The following is a 12,290-nucleotide window of genomic DNA, read 5'->3' as shown; positions in this document are numbered from 1 at the left end:
AGCATGTGCTTTTAGCATAAACATACAGCAGCATTCATCAACCTAATAGCACCAGTTCTCAACAATTATTTCAACATATATGTATCTCTGCTAGATTATTAATTGTAACTAACTCATTGATACACAGTCTCACAAATGCACTATACACAGCACAGCTCACACAGCTGTGGACTCTAGTCAGAAAGTATTGATTAATTTTAATAGCAGCTCTGACAGTAGCACAGCTTTATATTAATGCGCTCGTGCTAATATGTTATTGTTTTCATAGCAACAGGTCACTCACATGCACGTGTATAAACGCATGCTCCGCTGATAAAAAAAAAAAGACAGATTAAAAACTTGTGTAATCATTGATATTTTGGGAAATGTGTTTCTGTCTTCTTTTGGGGTTCCTCAGTCACATAACTAGCTGTACATGTGCCTTATAGTGAGCATTTCCACATGCACAATGTGAAGCGAATGGAAGGGATTAGGACGAAACAGCCACTGTTTTGTCAGTGAGGATAATCATGGGGAAAAGCTTGAAGAATGGACTGTCGAACATTAGGAAAAAGGTCTGGTGAATCCAGATTTCCCCCTGCTCTAGAGTGCTGGGTGCATCAGGGTAAGAAGAAAGGCAGATAAATAGGGGACAATTAACAGGGCGTAGCTTTGAGTAAGATGGCTGCTACTGTTTCCCTTTGCTCAAAGGCCAAATGAAATCTATTAAAATCATTAAATTGCACTTGACAAAAGTCAAGTCTGTTTGGAGTACAATGGCCACTAATGCAAAAATAGCGGTTGAAATGGCGGAAATCTAAAATTCCCTGAATTTTATGTCAAGGGAAATAAGTGAAGTGGTGGAACAACAAAGAAAATTGACAGGCCTCATGGAGAAAAGCATTGAAACTATTATTCAACAGAAGGATGAACGTATTGAGTTCCTGGAACAAAGGGTAGATGATTTGGAACAGTATTCCAGAGTTAGACACTAGGCATCAAAGTTATGCCAGGGCTATAGGCCCATCTGGTGACCAACAAGGTGAGGATGCACCATCTGAGGAGCTTGAAACACTGGAGCAACAAGTGGTGCGCTTCATGAAGAGTAAAAATATTCCTCTGGACAGTTAGCTAATTTCAGCATGTCACAATCTTCCAAGTAAGGATAAAAAAAAACTAAACCTAAAATCATTGTTAAGTTTGCAAGTAGAAAGCACAAGGTGGAAATCCTGAAGGAAGCTAAGAAACTTAAAGGTACTGAAGTGTATTTAAATGAGCACTTGACAAAGAAAAATGCAGAAATTGCTTGGACCAGTTGGCCCAGCAAAAAAAAAACGCCACACACTTTAATATTTCTCTGGACCGCCTTTCTCTTTGATTATGGCGCGCATTCGCTGAGGCATCTTTTCAATAAACTTTTGCAAAGTCACAGCATTTATTTCAGTCCAGGATCTTATACATTTCTTGTATCGATCTTGTAATAATATAACGATCTGGAGTTACTTCTGTTGGTCAGGTCGAGCCTCAGCAATGTTTTGTGCCCAAATAAATGAGGTCAGCTGACTAAAAATACTGACTGAACAGGTTTTTCCATTAATGGATTTTTTATTCATTGATGGCACGGGCATATTCCAAAATGACGATGCCAGGATTCATCAGGCTTAAAATGTGAAAAAGTGGTTGAGAGAGCATGAGACATCATTTTTAAACACGTATTGGCCACAACAGAGTCCAGACCTTAAACCCATTGAGAATCTTTGAGATGTGCTGGAGGAGGCTTTACGCAATGCTCCGACTCTCCCATCATTAATACAAGATCGATACAAGAAAAAGATTTTTTTTTTGGCTGGGCAGTGGAAAACTATAAGCGGGTAAAAAGTATGATGTCATTGGTAAATGGTTATTGTTGGTAAATTGCTGTAATTGGTGTAAGAGGACATGCTGTTAGAGGAGAATAATCAGCTTGACGGTTTCACTTCATCACACTGCCTGTCACTCAATGATTTACTGAAACACACACAGACAGACACATACATACACACACAGGATTAGGATTATTAAAATGAAAATTCTCATATTGCCCTGGTTTAATTTGTGTCTGATTGTGAGCTCAGCGTTACATTTTTCAGGAATTCTCTCTTTCATTTCCAGAACACTTTCAGCACTTTCCAGTTTTCCAGGTGGCACAATAAAAAAAAAAAAAACATGCCCATACATTTTCATGTTTTTTCAGGATCTTGGAGAAGAAATAGCACTGCAGCTGTAGAGGATGGAGAGTGACATTTGTTCTGTGTGTGTGTGTGTGTGTGTGTGTGTGTGTGTGTGTGTGTGTGTGTGTGTGTGTGATTGCTCAATTGTCAGTCACACTCAGAACAGAAGCACTAAATGGCACATCTCAGACTATGAGTAGTGCACACACACACACACACACACACACACACACACACACACAGCTGCTCAACAAAGCACTTAGGATTTGTCACATTTTTAGCAGCAGTTATCAGAAAATGGCATGCAGCTTCTAGTAATTGCCCAGTTTGCTGAATTTGTGTTTTTCTGGGTAGAAATGTGTGCATGTGTGTGTGTGTGTGTGTGTGTGTGTGTGTGTGTGTTAGAGAATAGCACATAAATGCCAGATGATGACCTGAAGTGCTTGTGTGGGTGTTGTTGTGTGTAGTGGTTTATTGTAATCAACAACAGCAAACATACACACACACACACACACACACACACACACAAATCCAGAAAGAATTTAATTGGGCTAATTGGTTTATTTAGTTGTGTAACTGTGTGATTGTATGTTCTTGTATAGCTCCTCATGTTGAACAGTAAGGCCAGTGTACTCAGGGTTGAAGTCGATCACACAATCTCCAACACCCCAAAAAAGTGGCTCAGGCTTTCAGCACCTTCTTCAGGTGTTTCATTTGAAGATTTATTTTCAACATTGCTGCACTTGCATCCAGTACATTTAAATTTATGACACCCGCATCCACATCACTCACATCCACTCTATTCACATCCACCACCACTCACGTCCACACCACCCACATCCACTCCACTCGCATCCACCACATTCACATCCACAACACTCACATCCACACCACCCTCATGCACATCTCCTACATTCCACTAACATCCACTCCACTCACACCCACTCCGCTCTACTTCATTTACTCACATCCACTCCACTCACATTCACAGCACTCACATTCACACCACTTACATCTACACTACTCACATACTCACTCGCATCCACACCACTCACATCCACTCCACTCACAACCACACCACTCACATCCACCAACACTCACATCCACCAACACTCATGTCCACACCACTCACATCCACCATCACTCATGTCCACACAATTCATGTACACACCACTCAGATCCACTCAACTCACATCCACACCACCCTCATGCACGTCTCTTACATCCACTCCGCTCTACTTCAATTACTCACATCCACTCCACTCACATCCATTCCACTTGCAACCACTCCACTTATATCCACTTACATCAACTCCATTCATATCCACTCCACTCCTCACCCACTCCACTCACATTCACAGCACTCGCATCCACACCACTTACATGTACACTACTCACATCCTCACTCGCATCCACACCACCCACATCAACTCCACTCACAACCACACCACTCACATCCACCAATACTCACATCCACCAACACTCATGTCCACCATCACTTATGTCCACACCACTCACATCCACAACATTCACTCCACTCGCATCCATTCCATTTACATCCACTCAAATCCACTCTACTTGCATCCACTCATGTTTACTCCACTCATATCCACTCCACTCACATACACTTGCATCCACTCCACTCACAGTCACACCACTCCTCTCGTACCCACTCCACTCAAATCCACTCTACTCTACTCCATTCCACTTGCATTCATTCCCATCACATCCACTCCACTTTACTCAGCTCCACTCACATCCATTCCACTCATATCCCACTCCACTTGCATCCACTTCACTCACACCCACGCACATCCACTCCACTCACACCCACGCACATCCATTCCACTCACATCTACACCATTCACATCCACTCCACTTGCATCTATTCCTCTTTCATCAACTCACATCCACTCCACTTCGCATCCACTCCAACCACTTTCACTCCACTTGCATCCATACAACTTACATCCACTCCACTTACATCTACACCACTTACATCTACACCACTTGCATCAACTAACATCCACTCCACTCACATCCACTCTTCTCGTATCCACTCCACTCACATCTACTCCACTCACATCCACTCCACTCCACTTGCATCCACACATCATGCAAGTTACATCAACTCCACCCACATTCACACCACTCACATCTACACCACTCACATCCACCATCACTTATGTCCACACCACTCACATCCACAACATTCACTCCACTCGCATCCATTCCATTTACATCCACTCAAATCCACTCCACTTGCATCCACTCATGTTTACTCCACTCATATCCACTCCACTCACATACACTTGCATCCACTCCACTCACAGTCACACCACTCCTCTCGTACCCACTCCACTCAAATCCACTCTACTCTACTCCATTCCACTTGCATTCATTCCCATCACATCCACTCCACTCTACTCAGCTCCACTCACATCCATTCCACTCATATCCCACTCCACTTACATCCACTCCACTCACACCCACGCACATCCACTCCACTCACAACCACGCACATCCATTCCACTCACATCTACACCATTCACATCCACTCCACTTGCATCTATTCCTCTTTCATCAACTCACATCCACTCCACTTCGCATCCACTCCAACCACTTTCACTCCACTTGCATCCATACAACTTACATCCACTCCACTTACATCTACACCACTTACATCTACACCACTTGCATCAACTAACATCCACTCCACTCACATCCACTCTTCTCGTATCCACTCCACTCACATCTACTCCACTCGCATCCACTTCACTTGCATCCACACCACTCACATCTACACCACTCACATCCACGCCACTCCACTTGCATCCACACATCATGCAAGTTACATCAACTCCACCCACATTCACACCACTCACATCTACACCACTCACATCCACTCCATTCGCATCCACTCCACCCACATTCAGTCCACTTGCATTCATACTATTCACATCACCATCAGCACTCACATCCACTCTACTTGCATCCATACTACTTACATCCACAATACTCACATACATACAATTCACTTCCACTACAATTTTATTTACAGCACTCACATTCATGCCACTTACATGCATGCAGCTCACATCCACTAATGTCCAGAATAAAAGGGAGAAATGAAGATTATGGAATGAACAATGCATGTATTTATGCATCCTGCTGACTTTGTTTCCTATTTAAGGGATGAAAAAGTAAATTTTGGATTCATTTTCCTTCAGGATTTATCTTGCATTTTCCATGTTTTTTAACTGAAACCTAAAGCCCTGCTTAAAGAAGGTGAGGATTTAGACTTTGTGGAGGTGGACTGCAGCGTTTGATTGACAGGAAGAGATCTGACTCTTTAAACACCCTCGACAAACTCTAGTTCTCTGAAAATTCTTACTTCAACTTAAAAATCATTTTAAATAACTTTTCCATAGTTAATGTCCTATTGTCTATGGCATTCCCCTAGTATAATCTGTTTGTAGCTGGTCATGACCTAAGAATATTTTTATGTAGTTTGTCTGTTGCAGGTGTGACCGTACCAGTGTTACAGCACATCAATCTAGAAAGTGTTGTAATACCATTTCCAAACAATTTGGAACTAAACATTTTACAATAAGAAAGATTATGGACAAGTGGAAAGCATTCAAGACAGTTGATAATTTTCTACGTCGTGAACCTCCCATCACATTCACCCTACAGTCAGACCGTGCAATGCTCAGAGAAATACAAAAAACCCAAGACCTACTGTATATGTTGATCTTGGGTATCAAACAGCAAACAAGAACTAACTTATGGTAGGGATTAAAGTTGTGTTTGTTGGCCTTTCACTTTGTCCTACCTAATTTCAAAGGAATTGAGAAAATCTAAATGTAAACGTTGCTAGATTAAGCTTTTGCGTATTGCTCTATGAGTTCATCATTTCTGGACTGTTCAATAAAACTTGTATTTGAATAAAAACTAATACTAATTACTAATAATTGTCATAAACTTTTAATTCAGAATGCATCACGTGCCAGCTGGGAAACTGGCAAAAACTATTTTAAATAAATTTAAAATATCCTTTAATATTAATTTGAGATTTTCTCTTGCTTGTGTATACATAAATGCTGATATCTGTTAACACTCTCTCAAGATTAAACTGTTCCCTCTTTCTATCCTCTCTTCACTTCTTTTCAATTGTCATCTCTTCATTCCATTCTGTTATAAACGACTCTAATTGCTTGCTAATGAGGCTGAAATCTCCTGCTGTCCCACTCGCTGAGTGAATAATAGTGTTATTAATGTGACTTTCACACTCTTTTAGCTTGTATAGGCGCATGAGCTTGTCTCTGAGACGGAAGTGGGCGTGTCTTGGGTGACACGTGACGTCGGTTGGAATTAAAGTTCATTTAGAAAATGATAACTTGATAAAAATTCAGATGGCGTTGTTTTAAAGCAATCTATAAGTGTCCAGGTTTGTTCTTACAGAAGTTAGACTTAAGCAAACTGTTAAGCGAACATTCGTTTACTGAAGAAAGAAATAGCACTTGTACTGGAATTTAGTGAATAAACATAAAACGTCAGTGTCGATAGGAAGAAATGACCAAAAATGATCCATTATGTTTGAGGTACAGCTCAGAAATCCCTTGAAGTGATGCAGATGACTGGAATGTTGTTTCTATGTGAGGCTCAGCTACATGATAATATAATATCAATGATGTCATCAACTTGATGTCATAATCCTGCTTCTTTACAATATAAAATTTTCACGTGTTAATGCGTTACTGTATTTCAATTATTACAAACTGCTGTTGATTTGTATCACATCAGCAACAGATTCATCATTCAATTCAATTCAATTTTATTTGTATAGTGCTTTTAACAATTGTCATTGTCGCAAAGCAGCTTTAAACAATCAAAAGACTTTAAGTTGGTATGGAATGTGAATGTGTATGAATCAAAATGATCAGATTGTCCCTGATGAGCAAGCAGAGGGCGACAGTGGCAAGGAAAAACTCCCTGAGATAGTAATAGGAAGAAACCTCATGAGGAACCAGACTCAACGGGGAACACATCCTCATTTGGGTGAAACAGAAAGTAGGAATTGATCTGCTTTCATACTGTGTGTTAGGTGGCAGGCAGTGTAGCATAACAGTTGATGTTAAAATGGAGTCCAGGTAGTCATCAACTTCTCTCTCCAAAACACCACACTGCCTACAAACATGGCCGCCAAGGCCTTTAACAGCCAATCATGGCCATCTTCACCAACACAAGCACCGATCTCACACACACACACACACACACTTATGCACAGTTATTGCCACACTATTTAAGGACTCACACACTCTTAGAAATTAACATTCTAAAGTCTGATTTATGCTTCTATATCAAGTTAAAGAGCCCATGTCACTGTGAATTTGTCACTCTGCAATTACATTGTCAAACCACTAGTTGGGGCTCTCCTCACTCTCTGGTGGCAGTTTTGGTGTTAATCAAACAATGTTGAATGAAAGTGTTGGAGTTGTAGCTTGGGAATTGATGTTGAGCAACCGTTTGTCACAATTCTCTATTTTGTTGAACTTTTTTTTTGAAGTTTTCTGTTTTTCATGAGTTCCTTGCCTTTTTATGTTTAGATCACCACCTCCCTGCACTCCTTTGCTTGATTCTGCCGCTCTTTTTCCTGACCACTCCTACTTCAAGATTGTTTTGTCCTGATTATCTCCGCTCTAAATGTTCACTCCTTGCCAGATTGTCTTCAGGCCATACTGTAACTCTTTTACGATTGTTTTTCTTGTCAATGAACTTCATGTCTAAGTCATGTTTTATGAAGTAAAGACAGCATCAAGTGTAATGACTCACATAGATTTATCTAGAGACATTTATCCTTTAGACTTTCAAGGACTGGATGTGGTTGTGGATTTGGGTCCTTGTTTTAAGTGTTTACACGGTTACATTTACTGAAATTACTGCAATGTCAGAACACATCGGAAGACATCGGAGGAGACAGTCAGTATGACTGACAACTCAGTTCAAAATGGAAGCACAGAAGAAGAAGTCAGAAATGCGATGCTACCAGGCAAACTAATAAGTGTTGTTGCTGGCTGCATCACTGCGATATGTAGTTAAATGTCTGGGGAGGTGCATGTCAGAATCAGTGGCGGCTGGTGAAAATTTTTCCTGGTGGGGCTGATGTGACAAAATATTTCTTTGCTTAGTCCAATATAAGAATTAAAATCAACAGTCAGACAATGATTACAATTAACAGTAATGATTTAATCTCCTCCTCAAAATCACCAGTTTCACAGATAAAGTAAATGAACAAATTTCCATTGTATAATACGCCATGCATGCTTAAGAGAGTATCAAATACAATAATCAACAGCAAAGGGTATGATCAGCTGGATCACCTTTCAAGCAAAGTTGCATCTCAAAGTGGTTCACACAAAGAAAAACAGTTTTAAAAATGCAATTTAACGCAACAGTCTAAAACGGGTATATTAATAAGGATCTCACCGAATTTGGTGGAAACTGCTCTTCGCTCGTTAAGTTCGCCATCATTACTCTGAGTGACCGCACCTCTCTCTGATTGACCGCGCCTCAAAAGAAAAAAAACTTAAATCTCGCGGTATTTTCTGCTGCTTGGGGCAGAATTTTTAGCGCCCCAAGACCATAAAATTCTGAGAAACTGATTGGCCGCATATTTATTAATTTACCCTAGCAACAGTACATGACGGGCTATTTGGCTGCACTCAGGGGCGCTTTTTCTCAGCGCCCCATGACAGAAACGATACAAGTCTGTCTGTGGAAATTCCCTGGTGAATGAATGTCACTAGGTGGGAAATGTTGTATATGTTATTCATATCGCATGTAGGCACATACCGGTGGGTAAACCGAATTTAAAAACTTAATTTGTAAAAAATATATTTTACATTTTTATCCCCTCTTATCAGGGAGGGCGGTGCCCCAGCGCCCCCTATGGGCCGGCCGCCACTGGTCAGAATACACCATTGGGTACAGCCAAGGGTGTACTGTACAGCTACATAAGACCTACGATGTAGACTGGATGCAAAAGTCAGGCTAAAGTTTGAGCTTCCAGCCTATACCAAGCCTAGGGCTCTAGCACACTCTTATCTGATTTTTTATTTTGTATTTGTTTGTTGGTTTATTAATCGTTACCTAGTCCATTTGAGGTTGTTTACCGACTGACCATTTCCTGTTTCCTGATTATGATTATGATGATGGTTTGGCTCTGAATTCTAGCTTTATTAATAAAGCTTTTGTGTTAAAACTGCATTAAAATTATAAATTGTGGGATGTTACAATTTGTAAGGTTTTAATTTTCTAAATGTTGTATATTTTCTCTCTCCATCTCTTGTGGGTGGTGGTGGTTACATTTTGATTTCAGGTTGTCCCCGCTAACATTCTTTTAGAGTTTAGGTGACATAATTGACATTGAGTTTCTCTTGCAATTTTATTGATTTGAACATTTGTCTGATATTTTTTTAGACATTAAAGTAATATCAAACAACTTTTAAATCAAACAACTTTTTTGCCAGTAGTTTGTCATACCGTGTGTTGTGTAGCGTTGCCCAGCACAGTGTTTTTTTTCTTATGGAAAAAGTCTTTGTGTTATATTCTTGAGTTTAAGGTTTGATGAAGTTTGGGAGACTTTGTGTCTCTCGGGAGCTTTGTGAGGAATCTGAGTTGCTTTTCACACAATCTGGAAGATGTCCCACATGCTGAGGAATCACATGCTGTTTTTCCTCTGTTCTCAAATTAAAACTGCTGATCTAAAATAACTCAAACTTCTTTTTGGAACTAAATGTCATTCATAACCCTTGAGATCAAAGTGTCATTAAGGGCTTAGGATTTAAACCCACAGCTTTCAAGTCACTTGTTCATAAACTTAAGAGTTACAGTCAAAGTGAAGCTGTTGTGGTAGCTCCACTAACAGGTCCTGAACGTAAAGTAATATACAAGAACATATAGCATTTTAATGTTGGTGGAAGGTTAATGTATAAAATGTTTCCTTTCTTCTCCAAACAGTAGGCAACAGTGATTGCCATCTGTGATTAATAAAGTCCTTCGAATCTTCAAATAACAGTTAGCACGCCATACCACTTTTAACCATAGAGCTTCTGACTTTCTGGCTTTCGTAAGTGTGAAAACTCAGGCATTGTGTGTACCACAGTGTGTAGGACGAATCATTAAGTCCTTTATTTGTATAATATTTTTTTTTTTATCTTTTTGCAAAAGATAAAAAGTTTGTGTGTGTGTGTGTGTGTGTGTGTGTGCGTGTGTATGTGCGTGTGCGCGGGGGGGTATTCATTTATTTATGAAGACCAAAAAGACTGAATGTCTCCACCTGATCTGCAAAACGATACAGGTTTGTGTGTGTGTGCGTGTGTGTTTGTAAGAGAGACCTGGTCCTCATAAATACACAAAACCAAAATTTGTGTAAATTACAGTACTGGGATTTGCACTAGAAGGCTCTCTCTCTCTCTCTCTCTCTCTCTCTCTCTCTGTAGTGTTACAGTGCCTCCTGCTGGACCTCCACCAAAGACCAACTTTTTTTTCCTTTCTGCACATAACCCGCCAATCCCCCCCCCCCCCTCTTTTTCTCCACAGTTGCAGGCGATAATTACAGTTGATGATTATTGCACTTTATTTTGTGTTTCTATAACCTACAGGAAGTACCTGAGCTAATTAAGCACTAAACTGTGTTGTTTTTGCTGCTGTTGTTTCCTCTCATTGGTTCTCCCTGCATCATTTAATGGAGCATAAAAAGAAGAAAAGAAAGAAAACGCAGCAGCACAGAGCTATAGATCATATTCACCACAGTGTGGCACCTCAAACAGTAGCAGTGCTTTAGCTTCAGGCTCGTGGCTAATTATCCAGCTGGAGGAGGATGAATGTTCTTCTGCATGGATGAGTTTAATAACACAAAGCAGTGGAGAGAGGGAAGAGAGAAGAGAAAAGCACATGGTCAGGAAGCATCTACAAAAATCCATTGAGGCTTTATGATTGTAGATTGAAGCCATTCATTAAAGCTTATTAAAGCTAACTATTTTTAATTAATTTATGATTAATTTTAATTAAGGAGGGGCAGTCTTCACAAAGTTTAAGTAGTCTAGTGATGTAGTGCAGTAAAATAATAATAAAAAAGATTTAAGAAAAATATGCAATGCTTAATAATAATAATAATAATAATAATAATAATAATATTTTTTAGCTGGTTATCACTGGGAATAATACGTGATGAAGTGTAACCCACTGCAAAATAAATATTTACAGTCTTCATTTACTTTAAAGAGTGACTGAATGGTCACGTGATTGTAGGTGAGTTCATGCACTTCAACTTTTACTTTCAAAAAAAGTTATTTAATAAAATGTCAGACAGGATGAAGTAATACTTAAGGCATTCAGTCCTGTCCTGAACACCTTTTGATTCATTTATGTTTGCGAATCGACTCCCGCCAATCATGAGCAAACAGCTGAATCATTTTAATCTAAACGACTCTTTGATGCGAATCGACTCACAGGTCATACATACAATAAAAATAATTATAATAATATTAGAAAAATGAAATTTTGTAGTTATTTTTGGACATTTAAAAACAGTAAGTAAAAATGTTAAATAATCAAATTAACTAGTACCTAATGACACTGCAAAACAGAACAATACCAATCCAAATAAATCAGCAAATAAATAAAATATTTTTAGCATTTAAATATAAAACTAGAACAATAATAATAATTATAATAATAATACTGATAATTGTTTTATTATTATTATTATTATTATTATTATTATTATTACTACTACTACTATTATATAAATTGTTTGTTAAATCTTTTAAAATATTTTTACTTATTTATTTATTATTAACTGTAAACACCCACACACACAAAAAAACTTCTAAAGAACCCCAAATCTCCTCAATTCGATTCACCTTTAAGTGACTCGCAGTGAGTGATTCATATTAAACGAAGAACCGATTCGTTGAGTGAATCACTGTTCACCGTTAGTCCACAGGAAGTGATGGAGTGTGTGTTCTCCTCACGCCCCCGGTGGTGTTGTTCTGCTCCTGCTGGAGAGCTGCTTAGAGCTGAGTGGTGACGGAC

Source organism: Clarias gariepinus, chromosome 13 (genome assembly GCF_024256425.1).
Source record: "Clarias gariepinus isolate MV-2021 ecotype Netherlands chromosome 13, CGAR_prim_01v2, whole genome shotgun sequence".
Taxonomy (NCBI): domain Eukaryota; kingdom Metazoa; phylum Chordata; class Actinopteri; order Siluriformes; family Clariidae; genus Clarias; species Clarias gariepinus.
Note: the sequence above shows the minus strand (reverse complement) of the source record.